We start from the raw sequence: 15,000 nt of genomic DNA, 5'->3' as shown, positions 1-15,000 counted from the left end.
CAAATCGTCCTTCTCATCTTTAAAAGCCAAATCATCGTCCGCATCTAATCAATCCCCAATCGTCTGGTATCCCTCTTCTCTTTCTGCAAGAAATCGTCCTCATCGAATTGTCCGCATGCGCTCTCCAAATAGCGTATTCGTGGTATTCTCTTCCCAACAGCTTATTCTATTCCAAATTCCTACTCAACGTAATGCACTCGCTCGCCTTCGGGTGAGGGAAGAGTTCGTCGCTTCCCGAAGAGAGGGTATTCATTAAAGCAGTAATCATCGAAGGCATACCGATACCGAAAGAGTAAAGGTAAAAAGTCTCCGGTTAGAGTCACCAAGAAAGCAACCCTAGCCCTTAGCGCAAGCACTAAGTAAGCAAGCTACCTTAGCGTTTCACGCCGATCCGGAGCGCACATTGTTGAACAAGCTCATTCAAGTGCGTGCGGAGGACACGTCAACAGCCAAATGCTTGCCAAGAAAATCATGAGGCAAGGCCCCCAAAGTAAGGGTTTCACCTTTGATGGAATTTTCTTTTAGCAGCTTGTGGAGGCCTACCTAACTCTATGGCGAAGCAGCGAGGGTTGTCCGGAGGCGTCAAAAGCGGCCTCGGAGCGCAGTGTTAAGGTTGTAGTTGTTGAACGCGCAACCAGAGAGGAGAGCTATAGGAGCAAGACTGTGTTTGGACTGGACGCAGTTTAAGGTGAAGGTTCAATTGATCTTGCCTTGTAGGTAGGCAGCGCCTCGAGAAAGACCATAAACATAAAAAAGAGGAACTCGATTGGAGATTCTCAAGACTATCGAACTGAACTCGAGACCAATAACTCTAAAAGTTAAAGTTTCTCTTGACCTGAAGCTGCCTTTGTATTCGTACTTCTTGACCAAATAGAATATGCTTCTCGCCCCAATCTCCTCTCCTTCACTTCTCTTATTTATCTTTGTATTATCACCTGAGCATCAATCTAGCTAGACTAGGGCAACCGTTGAGTAGACCACAGAACAATAGAAGAGTAAGCAAAGCAACCTTTTCTAATCGAAATTGGAACTTCTAAAATTTCTTTTCACTTCCTCCCCGTTCAAAGAGTCTGAAATAGGACTTCACTTCTAAGGGGCGATCGGCCTCATCACGTAGCTTTCTTTCCATCTTACTGTGACTTCGATCGATATACTACTCTATTTGAAGCGGATGCTTCCTTCCTCGGCTGATGAGAAATGACTAGCTCCGAGGCGCTTTGAAATGACAATAATAGGGAACGAGCTTTGCGGCCTCAAAACGATCGTCGTCGTCTCGCTGGTCAACGGAGACTTGCGCTAAAAGATAGGAGGTCGCATATGAACAACTTAGCACTTTTGAGTCTGGTCTTGTCACTCACTTTATACTCATTAGCCCTCTTTATTTATATCTAAAGGCGGTGTCTGACAGCTGCTTACTTAGCGAAGCCTGAATGAACGCCCACATCTTTCTCTCTGGCTCTGTAGCTGGAACTGCGGATCAAACAAAGGGAACAGTATCACGAACGACCATTGCCTAGCTGACACCCTTCTTGCTCTGCTTCCACTACGCCACACCAACCTGACACCTTCCTGTGCACCTTCTTTCTCGGCAAACCTCCTCACTACGCTCGCCTCAGTCCTCTGTTACCGGTGCCCTTACCTCTTGCTATTGACCGGTGGTCCGCCTTTTGCACTCCCGAACTAGCTCTTTCTTAGTCTCTCTCACTACGCGAGTCTCTCCCGCTTTCTTTGTCCCCAGGGGTCCGGGATCAAGCCCATTAAATTTTTTGAACTATATATAGTATAGTGGTGGACAAAAATAAATGATGAGGAGTACTTTGAATCAGTACTAGCGTCTTACAAATCGTATGAAAAAGCAAAAGTGTTCGTACTTTCACATACGTCCTCAACCTATTCCGAAACAACCAATGCATATTTTGCTCCCATCCCCCTATCTCTTAAAGCTTGCTTACTCCCCTTTCCCCTCACTGCCGCTCGCCTAAACGGAATCCGCGCACCGCCCACCCGTCTCCCTAAACTCAAACCAGAACAACAGTACTAGATCACAATTATTATTCCCTAAAACCCAGATGTACCTTGCAGTCTTTTCTCTCATACGATTCCTTAGCTACCAGTAGATAGAATTCCTTTTCGAGGGGTTTCGTTCTTTACAAGTACTGGAAATGGGGATTCTTTCTTTGCCACTGGGAAAGGATGAAACATCTGGACGGGGTTTGGATTCGAGCACAGGTGGGTTCGATTGGACCCTTCACTGGAGAAAGGAATGGTTTTCTCGCCGCCTTCTCACTCGGGGAAAAAAGAGATTGCATTCCTTCCCGCTTATGATGCTGGCCGATGGCAACCTACTTTTCGAGAGGATGCTAAAAAGGTAGCAACATGCATTCCGTTCCTCGTCCCAGGACAGGAGAGCAATGGATATTTTGGTTTTGCAGGGGGGTTAGGACAGAGAAATGGAATAGAGGAGGTACTAGCCAGCTACAGGAGAAGCACCTAGCTCCAAGTGATCCTATTCGTAGCTCTTCTGCTCTTTCTCTTCTTCCATACCCTCAAGTGGGTGGAATACCGGGCTAAGGGCACCTATTCCTTCATTTCCATGCATTCCAGCCTCCGCGGACCACGGGAAAAGCTCATCTGCATATCTATCTTCCGAGGCTGGTGATCTCAATGAATCGGACCAAAATCCATGCTTTGTGGCTGCATCTCCCCCACCTATCTAGGCGTTATCCCCATGGCGAAGCATCGAGTGTTAATATGATATGTATAGTAAATAAAGGAATCCGCCTCACTGGACCCAATGACGAGCTAACGAGCTGACGAAAACAAATCTATTTCTATTCCTTGGGCGGGGTGACTGGCTATCGAAGCTCATCAGCAGCCACCTACTTTTCAGATAAAGGGGAGGAGACAAAGCACTCTTGTCTATCTATTCCGGAACTACCTGCTAACTCGAACCATCAATCTCGAACTTTCACGGATGCAATCAAGAAGCTGTTAACTATGATATTCTGTCGGTATCTATCTAACAATCAAGGGCTGACCTTCCTGCTTTCTCGATCCAATCTCGCACTTGGTCTGATCGCACCGTAGATCAAGTTGTAACCGAAGTAGACCAAGAAAGGAGTGGAATGATGATGACCGGGCACTCTCTTGGATCTCATGGTTTGGAGCAAGCTCAGCTTTCCTTTCACTTGGCACGAGACACCGTACGCTACACAGAAGAACACAAGATTGATGAATGAATTTCACATCTTTCCATTTCCACATTAGACTGATTCAATGGAGAAAGCTATTCCCTTCGGAGCGCATTTCCAGCTGTGAAGATAGACGACTCACATATATTATAGTATTTCAGAAAGGAATGTGATTCATCTCTACAAGCAATTTTTTCGTTCATACTCTTTCCCCATACGATAATGCTCTGTCTCTATGGATTGAGATGAGAATCACTTCCCTCTCCATAGTCGGATTCTCTATGCCCATACCTCTGACGAACCGAACCAAACAGTCTGATCATCCTTGTCCGTCCCCCTCTTCTGTCAATTGTTGAAAGAGCATAGCCCAGGAATGAACCATATCGATCCGACGGTTTCAAGGAAAGAGGGAAGGTGAACCAGACCATAGGGATCTCCTGATGAAGTCAATCAGAGAGGACGGTTAGGTTCTTTGTTGAATCTCCTCATCTGCTTAGCTTATAGAATCACACTGTTATAGCTATAGATAGGCTCAAATCACGGTTTATCACGATAGAAATTCCAATCAATGGTTGGATGATCAATACCATGGAACTATTCCACTGCTGAATGACGGAAAGCTCTGACTCCCTACTTTCCTGAAACCAAAGCTTTATTCAAGCCAAGCTGACTAAAGCTAAGAGAATCACTTTACCTCACAGCCTGAATGCATGCTTCCCGCTCCGAACCTGGATGACTTCATTTCCTGTGCCCTATTCACTCTCTTCCTTCTCATTCATTGATCTAAGACAACTCTTGCTTGAAAGGACAGTTGAATTAAGATTAATAAGGTGTTCTATGAGTCCTCAGAAAACAGAACTCCTAGTAGGCCACGAACTCCCTTTCAAGCTTTAACCGACCCGAATCAAATCCAGATGCCTCACCAGATAGTTCTCCTTTCATCTGTCCGATCAGGCAGCCAATTCTATGCCACTAAAGCTTCATGCCATTGAAGACTGGTCCCGAAAGCGATTAGAAAGCGAACTAGGATCTGCAAGATTCGACTTTGATCCGCCTATGAACCTTGGTTCACGCTCTACGTATCTTATTCTTTCAAGCTTTCTCGAGTCACCCTAACGTAACGGCTAAGAGAACTTGGCTAACTTCGATCAATTCCACGACTTTCCATCCTTCTTGTGTTGTGGGATGTGAGTCATCAGTTCTTTCCTCCGCCTGATAGTTTATTCTCGAGGATCACTGAACTTGGCTTACTTCTTACTGAATGCCGTACTTAGCACTCGGGGCGAGCTCTTAGCGATTAGTCAGTCCGGGTCCAGCTAGTCTTGCACTTTCAGACCCAAACAAAGGGCACAGATTCCCTATAAAGATAAATTTCCTATAAAGACAGATTTCCTCTCTTCCCGAATGCTTTCCTTAGCTAATACTGATTGATTCACCGCATCTTCTCCATTAGGAGATCTAACCAAGCACTCGAAATGCGACATTGACTAAAGAAGGTAGACAAAAAGGCAAACTAGAGAAAAAGCCAAGCTGACTGAATTGAATCTTTCAGTGGAATTGGGGCTTACCTTATATCATATCCTCTCTCTTTCAAGCACAGTTGAATGAAAAAAGCGTACCTTCGAAGGCATGATTGCTGCGATCAAGAGCTGCTTAACATCATTGAGAACAGGAGCTCAGAAGATTTGGTGGAGGATAAAAAGTGAACCAACACTGGGATCCGATCATAGCCGCAGTGAAGTGTTGGGATGCAAAGACGATGGTTTTTAGATTCGGCAAACATGAGATGTGTCCCACACTTGAAGAAGTACATCGAATTTTGGAGATATCCCGTAAATTCCTTTTTGTACCTAGAGAAGGACGACCGAGAAAAAAAGGCTTCGCGTTCTCCAAGTGGTTGATCTTAGCGTGCTAGCCGCTGCTTCATTTCGTATAGTGATAACGCTTTCTCTTTCTTAGCGCTCCGCCCTCCTGTATAGTAAGGGGAATTCAGGTTGCGCGGCTTTCTCTTATATGGGTCTATTTTCTCTGACTTGACTCAGCTTGACCTACTTGACTCAGCGGTTAGAGTATCGCTTTCATACGGCGAGAGTCATTGGTTCAAATCCAATAGTAGGTAAAACCGGCCGAAACCCCTGCTTTTGCCAGCATGACAGCAAGCACGGACTGGCAGCAAGGAGTCAACTGAATGACCAAAGCATCGGTTGCTTCTACTTGTGGCCTTCTTCGACCGCCTTGCTTAGCGCAAGCACTAAGCAAGTAACCCCCCCTTTTTTCTTCTTCTCTTCATGTATGTGGGCTGCCTGCCCGTCCCGAATAGACGAACAGGAACAAGCTGAAAGAAAGGCGCGAGAGAGAGTGGATGCTCAACTCACCTCCCCTCTTCCACAATTAGGTGAAGACCAGGGGGGCCAGAAACCCCAACGGGAAACCTTTCACCGCGCCACACGATTCTTTCGCGAAGCGCTCTCTCAGACGTTTCCACTCCTGCCCCCGAAAGCAAAGAGGTTTCAAGATACCAGGCGACCAAGTGAAAGTGAACAGCCCCGAGCAAATCTTCTAGAGAGCGTACCCTTTCTCTCTTCTAATAAAAACAAAAAATCTAAATATAATATAAAAAAAAATTTTTTTTTTAGAATAGACTCTGAGATAGAGGAGACTTTAAGTTAAGGAGATTTTGTCGGGATAAGAACTCACAAAAGTCGAGTAGTCGCAGAAGTAAGGTCTCAGACTCGCACAAGTGAAAAGTATCTCGAGGTTTCGCCGCTTTGAAACAAAAAGTTTAAAAATATCGAAAAAATTCAGCGTGGTTTTTCTGCGGAAGGTTCCGCCAGAAATTTTATAGTGTGGGATTTAATGGTTTGGTCTTTGGAAGGAAGTTCCCTGATTGGTTTGAGAACCTGATTGAAATTGAAGAAGACCAGAATTTTTGAATACACGTAGATCTGCGGATCCAGTGTTTGAAGTTATTCTAGTATGTTTCGATTTAGGGATTCCACAGTTCAGACAGAGACGTTGTTGAGTATGTGGCTTTACTCCAAGGCGACTCAAATCTCGATTGAGCAGTCATTTTTCATAGTCACGGGTCCACCGTTTCACATTTGCAACTGTAGAGGGCGGTTTGTGACCTTCCAATTTTCCAGTGAGGGGACCGAAAGGTCGTGAGAGATAGCAAAAAGATGCACCCATCTCTAGGCTAATTCAGTGTCTTGTGGATGCAGGTAGTTAGACATGCTCCTGCGAAAGTATCTACTCGTTACGGAATCTTAGGTGTCAAAGTGTGGATTTCATATAGTAAGAAAAAGTCCATATGATTAATTTTTTTTTAAATCTATGGTTTTTCATTTTTTTATTAAAAATTAAAAAAGCGAAAGATCACCGCATGTCGATGAGCATGTAATTAATGTTCCAAAATCAGAAATGATTAAACGCATTTCGGATATTGTTAAAAAAGCTAACGAGGATGACTAAACAGTCATTTAATTTAGTAAGGAGGGTGGGGATTATAGTGTTTTAGCGGAAACGCGACCGGATGTAGTCATGTTAGTTTTGCTTTTCTTGTGCATGACGAACCGGGTGAACAAAGTCACGATTAGAATAAATGGTAGTTCGCTGGGATTGTATTCATTTACCAGAGGTGCTGGTTCGACTCCAGCTCGTGACAAGGCCTTTTTGGTCATATACCTTGGTCTTGCTTGTTATTGTTATATTCAGTTCCTTTTTTCTTCCCCCGCTAGGGTTCACTTATTTCTCCTTACCTGGAAGCCTGGAAGCGGCTAGGCTAAGAAGAGGAAGCAAAGGCCGAAGAAAGACCTTCCACACGACTGCTCTTCTTTCCTGTTTGCTGTAACTGTAAACAGCCGATTTGCTTATTCAACAACTCTCTAATCAGTTTGGGCACTAGGCAGTAATAACTGGTAAGGTTAGTACGGACCCTTTTCAAAGGTCACTAGAGTGGCTCCCGTCTTTCCTCACTCGAGGTCTAGCTTTCCCTTGGATTACTTTGCATCCTTCCTGCTTGAAGGAAAGTGCCGCACTATTTTTAGCCACTCGGAGATAGCCTTTTCGATCTTATTGGCTTAAGCAGACCATTCGTGAGCAGATAAGATCAAAGAAAGCAACCTACAGTCCCATGCATACTAATAGGACAAGGAAGTTACATATAATACTAATAGAAAAGGAAGCTGGTATTCAATTAGCTAGGGAGGGAGACAGGGTTCCAAACCTTTGGTGGCACCCCACCCGCATATACACATCTAAGAAAGAGACTCAAAATTGCCAACTTCTCACACTCTCCAATCATTCCACTTCTCACACTACGGCGACTCATACTTTCTCAGGGCTCAAAAGAACCCTATTTTGGAGTGCCATCATAGGATAGGAGAACGGAAAGCTTGAGCTTTCGAAGTCATCTTTCCAAAGGCGAGTCAAAGCCATCGTGCGGCTTTTCAAGCCCGATCTTCCGAACCTGCTGCGTGAAAGCCCGATAGGGCATTCTCCTTTAGAGACCCTAATGACATTGACCAAGGGATCTTGATTTGATCCAATTGGTTTTTGAATTTCTACCGATTGATTTGAGAAAGCCGGCATCAGTCTGACGTGAGAGAAGTCAGCACAAGGGAAGTCCCTCGAAGCCGAAGTAGGGTTGAGTCTCAGGAAGCGTTTAGGCCGGGTTCGAAGCATTCTTCAAAGACAGGTACAGTAGCAACTTCAATCTCAGGGGAATAAAATGGATAATCAAACTGCTAAGGTGAGTTTACTCTCCCTTTAGAAGATGGAAGTTTACTTACAAAGAAAAAGGGAAGCGTTGGTATAATATTTTTTTTTAGTCTCAGTTCTTTCTTTAGTCAGGGAATTTGCTTGTTGCTCAAGGGAAGGATCTATGTAATAAGAGTTTAATAAGGATTCTTCTAAGCGCTGGAGTCCGAAGGGTCCGAAGGAGTGGTATCAAGCCTGCTCGTAGCTCACCCGTAACCCGTAAAGTAGGCAATATGTAATATTGTAGTAGGAGCCTCTTACTCCATCCGAAGAGGAGAATCTCTATTAAGCTTTCTTTTTCTTCGAAGCCCAAGTGAAAAGAAAGCTCGCTCAGTCGAACCGAACTTCGAATCCAATAAATCCAATGTATCATAGAAGGATAACCTGTGAGTTAGGGATGATGTAATTAAGAAGGATAACCTGTGAGCTAGGGTAATATTCCATATTACAACGGTTCAGCAAAGACAGGTTAGAATGGTAATATAGATAGGTAGTTTGCTCACGAGCTGCAATCAATAGAAAGGGATCCACCCTAAATAGAAAGAAGAGGATCGGATCCACCTGAAGTAGTCAAGTCCCAATCAATGGAAGAAGTGGACTCTCTCCGACCAGCGAGCCATGAAACAGAATCGATTGAATACGTGGGAGTTCAGAAGTGGAAATCAATTAGTGGCATGAGAAGAAGTAGGGACGGGACTGAGGGAAGTCATTCCAGGCAAGAGAGCCAATCAGGGAAATCCTCCCGGTAGAAGCGAATAGACAGAAGTAGGAAAGAAATTAGGAAAATCTCTTAAGAAAGATCAGAAGGCGAGATAGCAGTGTTCATTCAGGCAGGGGTTTCTACGAAAGACCCGATTGCTGACTCTTCTAGTGTTGTGTTCACCACGGGGATTGAACAGAAGGGGAAGAGGAGATGAAGATTGGGGTTCACCAGGCAAGAACGAGAGGTCCGTAGTGTGACAGGCTAGGTACGCCGCTCACCTGTATCAGTTATGGGGGCAGAAACTGAAAGATTATAAAAGGGATTAGACGCAGAAGAAGAATCTTATGCTGGGCACGGTCCTATTGATGTTGATTCAATTGAAAAGCGGGCTACCCAATATAGTTATAAAACAAACTCCTCTCCAGGAAGACGAAGGTGGGTTCAGGAGTGAAAGGTAAGCGAAGCGTACATGAAATATCGTCAAAATGGCATAACTATCTCTTTCTCTTTACTAGGAGCTCCCAGTCAGAAAGCTAGGATCACAGTCTCTGTCCACTCTAAGGAAGCCCCGTCTCAGGCGAAGGTTGCTCCGTATTCTCTTCTTTCATAGAGCCTCTCTCCGTGGAGGAATGAATTAAGGTAACTAAGCGCAAGGAATGAATGAGCTCATCTCGTTAAGAATGAGGAGCGAATGATCAAATCAAGTTCCAATCTCAGTCTAAGTTACCCAAGATCCAGTAAATATAGGAGGAATTTCTAAGATAGGTACGTTGTCAGCGAGGGTAATATGGAATATTATATTACTTTAAATAGGCGATCAATTCCATGTGAAATGAAAGGGGCAAGCCCCGGCTCAGTCGTCGAAGGGATAATGTAATTATGTTCTTTTTTTCCCCTGTTCTAGGCGCAATTCGTGGGCAAAGGCAAAGGCGTAGAGCTCAACAAAGACAGTCTCGGCTCAAAAGAAAGTAAGAGCCAAAAAAGAATATTGAATATGAGTAGGAAGAAGTGGTGAAAGGCATCATCCGCAGGCAAGGCAGAGGCGAGCACGAGGAGATGTAGATCGGAATAAGTAATCCACCATCGTAATCGTACCGTACAGTTTCGGAAAGGAATAGGCTTTCTACTAGCTATATTGATAGAAGAGGTAGTGAATCTTACCTGTAGTTAGGCGAGAAAGCAATATACACGACCAACTCTCATCTGGAGCAACCTTCTCTCCCGCTTGATAGCAGTCTGTCGGTCTCAGTCCGGTAGACCGTATTGTTGTTCTTCGGTGCAAGTTCCTCGTCTCTTTGGTTAGTCCCGCGAAGTAGAGAAGTAGGGAGCGGGTCAGATGGGTAAAGCATGGGCAGCTCAGCTCGCTTTGTTCATCTTTTAGGGGTTTCCCCTTCACTCTCAGTCAAAGTGGTTTCGGTCGGTGAGCCTATGTCCTTTATTAAGGGAAGTTTACTTGTCCAATCTAAGCTAAGGCCCGTGAGCCTAATCAGTCAAGTCAACCATACCTAAGGATCGGTGAAAATGGAGATGGAAAGAACCTCAACAGGGTTAACTTCGAGTTAAGATTTAGCCATGGATTCTGCAGAATACGATCCTGTTGACTCAGATGCTCGGACAGAGGAGACAATGGGCAAGGCGGAGGCTTCAAGTAGTCTATGCACGGAACTGTTCTAGTGGTTCAAGCAGGGTCCGAAGAAGAATCTGAGAAAAGTGAGTCAAGTTCAACATAGTACGTAAGTCGCCCACCTATATCCGTTCCAATGCTTTATCTTTATGGTAGTCAAGGAGCAGCCAAGGGAAGGTACTCGAGGTAGAAATCTGAAGACGAAGAAAGGGGTAGGGAAGCCAAGTCACCTGAAAAGAGAAGAGCAGGAAGTCATGATGCTGTTTCTTTCAATCTCTACAGAATTAACAAGGAAATAAGAAAGGAAATACCTGTCGGGACGCGACCCGGTCTTGCCTCTGAAAAAGTGAGCTACATGCTCTACTCCGACTTTCACCAGTCTGTATGCCCACTTTCGACCAATGGGGAATAGACCAGCAGGAGGAGGAGGATCTGTGCTGAAAAGAGGACGACCAATGTTGATCCTCTCCCAAGCTGCAGAAAAAAAAAGTATCTCAGAGACATGTTCATCACTGCGGAATCAAAAGAGCCCCAATGAAGTAAGAAATTACCATCAGGAAGGGCAGCCTCCGACGATCTGCCGCCCACCGCTTACCGACAAGAGAGAGAGAAAGAGCTCTTAGTCGCTCGTCGCTTACCGGCAACATGAGCTCCAGAACCACAAGGATTATCCTCAAGCCAGTTCATAAGATTCGGGGGGAGATAATTAATCCAAGAGCTTGTTGACTGTGCTGATTTAAGCCTTTTTTTTTATTCTTTTTTCAGGGGCCAAGTGCTGGACGTCTATAGCCTGGCTCCAGAGTGTCCTGAGCGTCATCAGGTTAACTGAAAACCCACAGGGTCAATCAAGCTGGATGCGGTTAACTTTTGCACCATCACTTGTGCCTGTGACATACAGGGGCCTGTTGTGCTCTATAGTCCCCAGTAGTTGATCTATTTCGCAGAAAGTGAATACATGAGAAAGACTAGAGACCCAGCTGGTAAATGATGGCCGGGTTTACTTGCTTGGAGAAGGTTTCAATTGACTACATGAGGAAATTGAATGCCCAAAACCCTCACACGCCTTACACCTTGTAGGAGTCCACTCAAATTCAGCGTGAATGGTAATCCAATTCCCATCCGCACACTCATCGGATTCTTTTATTGGATGCAGTAAACGAAACTTATCAACATGCTAGGCGACCGCACTAGCTATATAACTCAGACCGGTAGAAGTTAAAAACTCTAGGGGAACATGAAAGAGTATAACCCGTTTTCCACTCTTCTTTCTTTTGATTTTACTTCTTTCCGCATCGGGGCGAAAACGGATAATTTGATAGAATCCCGTCAATCTTTCGAAAGGGAAGTGCATGGGAGTGGGATGGAACTGGCGATGCACCGAATCTTTCAGAAGAGAGGACGTAGAAGGGCAGATCTGGGGAATCCGTATGGAATCCAGTGAAGGAGGTAAAGAGAAGAGGGCTAGTGATCATCCTATCTCTGAAGTAGTCGGCTTTTTTTCAACGAATTTCTTCATTCTTTCAGCCCTTCTATTGTATTGAATCTACTCTGATCTGGATTCCATTCTCGTCTTTGCAAGCGGAAGGACAGATCTCGAATTCTGAACTTGATGAACTGCTTTCGCCCCCTTACCTGTGTATCCCGGCTACCCTGCATCAGGACTACCAGCACCGCCAGCTGCAGAAGGAATTTGAGTAGCAGTAGCGGATCGAGATGCAGTCCCTCTTCAAGAGCTCTTACGCTAAAGGGTGTTTTCTAAGTAGCCAAGGAAGGGAGTAAGAAGGGGTCAACCAACCATGAATAGGGTTTTCTCGTCGTACTGACACCTCGCTGGTACCGAGGACAAAGGCGTGCTGAAAGAAACAAATGGCTTTCCGGAACCCTCTTCTAGCCATGGAGAGTGCCCTGTAAGCCAGTAATTGGAATACTTTTTCTAGGACCAGTTAGAGATTTTCTTTCTAGTTAGATCAGTTCTGGAAGTGAGCAAGCAAGCTAGACACGAAAACTAAGGATAGACGCACTGGGATAGCAAGCAAGTTTGTTGAAAGAGGGCAAGATCACTCCTAAAAGCAGCCGCGATCTTATATACGATACCACTAAATGAAACTTCCTTCCTGCTTAAGGCACTAGTTCGGATGGAAACCCTGATCCGGCGGGTGGCCTAGCTCGCTTCCTAGATCCTCTATTTTATCATACAGCCCGGACTTTCCACATGAGCTAGGGGGGCATGGCTAAAATCCTTGCTCCGGTGGATGGAGTTGATCTTAGGCTTTCGCGTATGGCCCTATCAATAAAGATAGATCTTTCCTCGCCCGAAGACCTGCCCTACTAAATGGGGGGAGATTGAATGAGCTATCCTTATGTAGATAGATCGATTGAAGGACCCCTGCTTGTGATCGAGTCTGTCGATAGAGTCATGCCTTGCATAAGTACTCTATTGGAGAAAGGGCAAATCCGTCCCCCCTATTCCCTTACTCTTTAAAGTAAGCAAGTAAACTACCTTGGGGACAATTTTTCTCTTAACTGCGCAGGCAAAACACGTGCATCTAAACACTCGCGCCTACAGGATGGTGCTGCCCCAGTAAGAAGTTCGTGAGGTGCCGCTGCATCTTATTCCCTCTCCCCCCCAAAAAAAATTTTAATAAAAAGGGAGAGAGATGCCCCGTCCCTTCTTTATGCACATTCATATACATAGCCAGACACAAAGGTGTACAATCAGGTCAAAATCTGCGGTTCTTTAAGTGCATTCACTGTAGGTTCTCTTACTTGCTCTAGTGGCTGGCAAACGCCAACCGAGAGGGGAGAGGCTCAGGAATCGACTGGTTCCGAGCGGACTCGTGGAGCTGCTGCTTGGATTATCGTAGAATAAGAGGAGCCATCTTAGGAAATGACTTAACTTAAAAGACAGATGTCGCCGCTGCGAGGCGAGGGAGTCACTTGTCTGGTCTTGCGGCGCACTCACTCCCGTTACGAGAATTAAATCACGCCCCAGCTCGGCTCGAGACCAAGACTCCTTACAACTCGCACCAATAGCAGCACTGAGCGGCCGGAGATTGATTGAAAGGGCAGCCCCTTCCCTTTAATTTAATGATTGTGATCAAGAGCACACACTGACCCACTAATCATCATCTCATCTGGCGCGAAGAAAAAAAGGGGGGCCTTCCTTCCCAGCCCAAACCCCCCTAGCCGCCTACCTACTCATGCTCGTAGCCCGATCGGAAGTCAAGAGTGGGAGGCCGGCGGAAAAACAGAAGTCGTCCGTATCAAGTGATGCGTGAATTGCTCAGTAGTGCTTCGCCACTAACGTAGCTGGCGGAAATAGCTTAATGGTAGAGCATAGCCTTGCCAAGGCTGAGGTTGAGGGTTCAAGTCCCTCCTTCCGCTCCTGGCTTCGTCGTTTAGTGGTAACGAGTGGAGTGCATAAGCCCCTTTAGAGATAGGGGCGAGCAGCAAGCAGCCCCTTGTATAGGGTTACAAACCTATCTTACTAATAATAAGAAAGGGGCAAGCCAAAACCTACTCCTAACAAGTTGCTGGCTTTTCAGCCGTTGCGCGCTAGCCCCTTACTAGTAAAGGGGCTGCTTGCTGTAGCGCGCAGTGTGCTAGTGAATAGGAAAAGCGGGTCGAGATTACTAATGACGGATGGAGACACCGAGAACATGTTCGGTGCCTAGCCCTTGTCTCCTTCGCCGGAGACTGCAAATGATGGAAATCCTATCAATAAAGAAGAGGCATAGGCATCGCCTCTCTATCCAATCCGTCTTCCCTGGCCTCCCCAACAAACTCTTGATACGAAATAAACCTCCCGCCATAGAGAAGAAAGAGATCTAAAGTCTGGTCCCCTCGAGCACCCTTCCCTTGAACCGGAACTGGTCGAGAGAGATGAACCCGCACCACGTTTTATAACCTTCGAACCGAAACCCCCAACCAGAGATGGAATTCCAGAACCTAAACAACTCAGTTGAGAGCTCCGTGACCCGGAGTGGATTCTAGGGGAAGGGCAGAGCCTCACCTTGCAGTAGGAAGGTGGTCGTTGCTGGGACGGGTTCAAACAGGACTGAAGGGAGGATAAATTCAATACTCCGATCTTACTGGGGATTCATCACAGGCTAGGGCTTTCGAATCAAAGCATGGGCATCTGCAACTAAGAGGGAGCAGTAGATCGTCGATTGAAGAGCCAGGTCAGTAAACTTATATTGATTATTGATTCGACTAGAGGGACTCCTAGCAACAAACTTGTATGAAAGGGCCCCCATGGGGATGCAGGAGCCGCCAGCCGGATCGACCAATAAATGATAGGCCAGAGGGATGGGCTCATTCGACTAATTAGTGATCCCTGGCCCTACCTAACAAGGAGATGTCCCTGAAATAGGGGATTGGTTGATCGGAAAGCTCGGGCAATAGTAGGACATTCCATAAAAAAATTTCTGATCCGCTAGCCTCTCAAATCCCATTTTTTCATCGACAGGTAGGGTGAATTCTAAGGTTCCTTATTCCGGTTGTAAAGCGGAAGAGGAGGGAGAATGGGCACAGCCCCACCAGCAGCCCGCGTTTTCGACCCGAAAGGAATTCAAAATTAAACAAGAATCTGTGTTCACTATCTATGGAGTGGAGTGACTATCCTTAATCTCCTCTTCCCGGCCCCCTTTCTTTTTTGCCTTTTTTCCGCAGGAGAATCCATTTATTTTCTTGTATTGTTTATTATGATTGATCCGTAGTTCAAG

The 15,000-nt window shown here is 45.6% G+C and overlaps 3 non-coding genes across 3 annotated transcripts; all 3 read left to right on the top strand.

The window, feature by feature from the left end:
• Window positions 1-5,237: 5,237 nt before the first annotated feature.
• trnM-CAU lies at window positions 5,238-5,310 on the top strand. Its single transcript has one exon. It is a non-coding gene; the product is annotated as a tRNA-Met (tRNA).
• Window positions 5,311-6,776: 1,466 nt separating this feature from the next.
• trnT-UGU lies at window positions 6,777-6,855 on the top strand. The gene has a single exon. It is a non-coding gene; the product is annotated as a tRNA-Thr (tRNA).
• Window positions 6,856-13,588: 6,733 nt separating this feature from the next.
• trnG-GCC lies at window positions 13,589-13,660 on the top strand. Its single transcript has one exon. It is a non-coding gene; the product is annotated as a tRNA-Gly (tRNA).
• The last annotated feature ends 1,340 nt before the right edge of the window (window positions 13,661-15,000 follow it).

The sequence above is a fragment of the mitochondrial genome of Malus sylvestris, assembly GCF_916048215.2.
Source record: "Malus sylvestris mitochondrion, complete genome".
In the NCBI taxonomy this organism is placed as follows: domain Eukaryota; kingdom Viridiplantae; phylum Streptophyta; class Magnoliopsida; order Rosales; family Rosaceae; genus Malus; species Malus sylvestris.
Note: the sequence above shows the minus strand (reverse complement) of the source record. Positions and strands in the feature narration are given on the sequence as shown.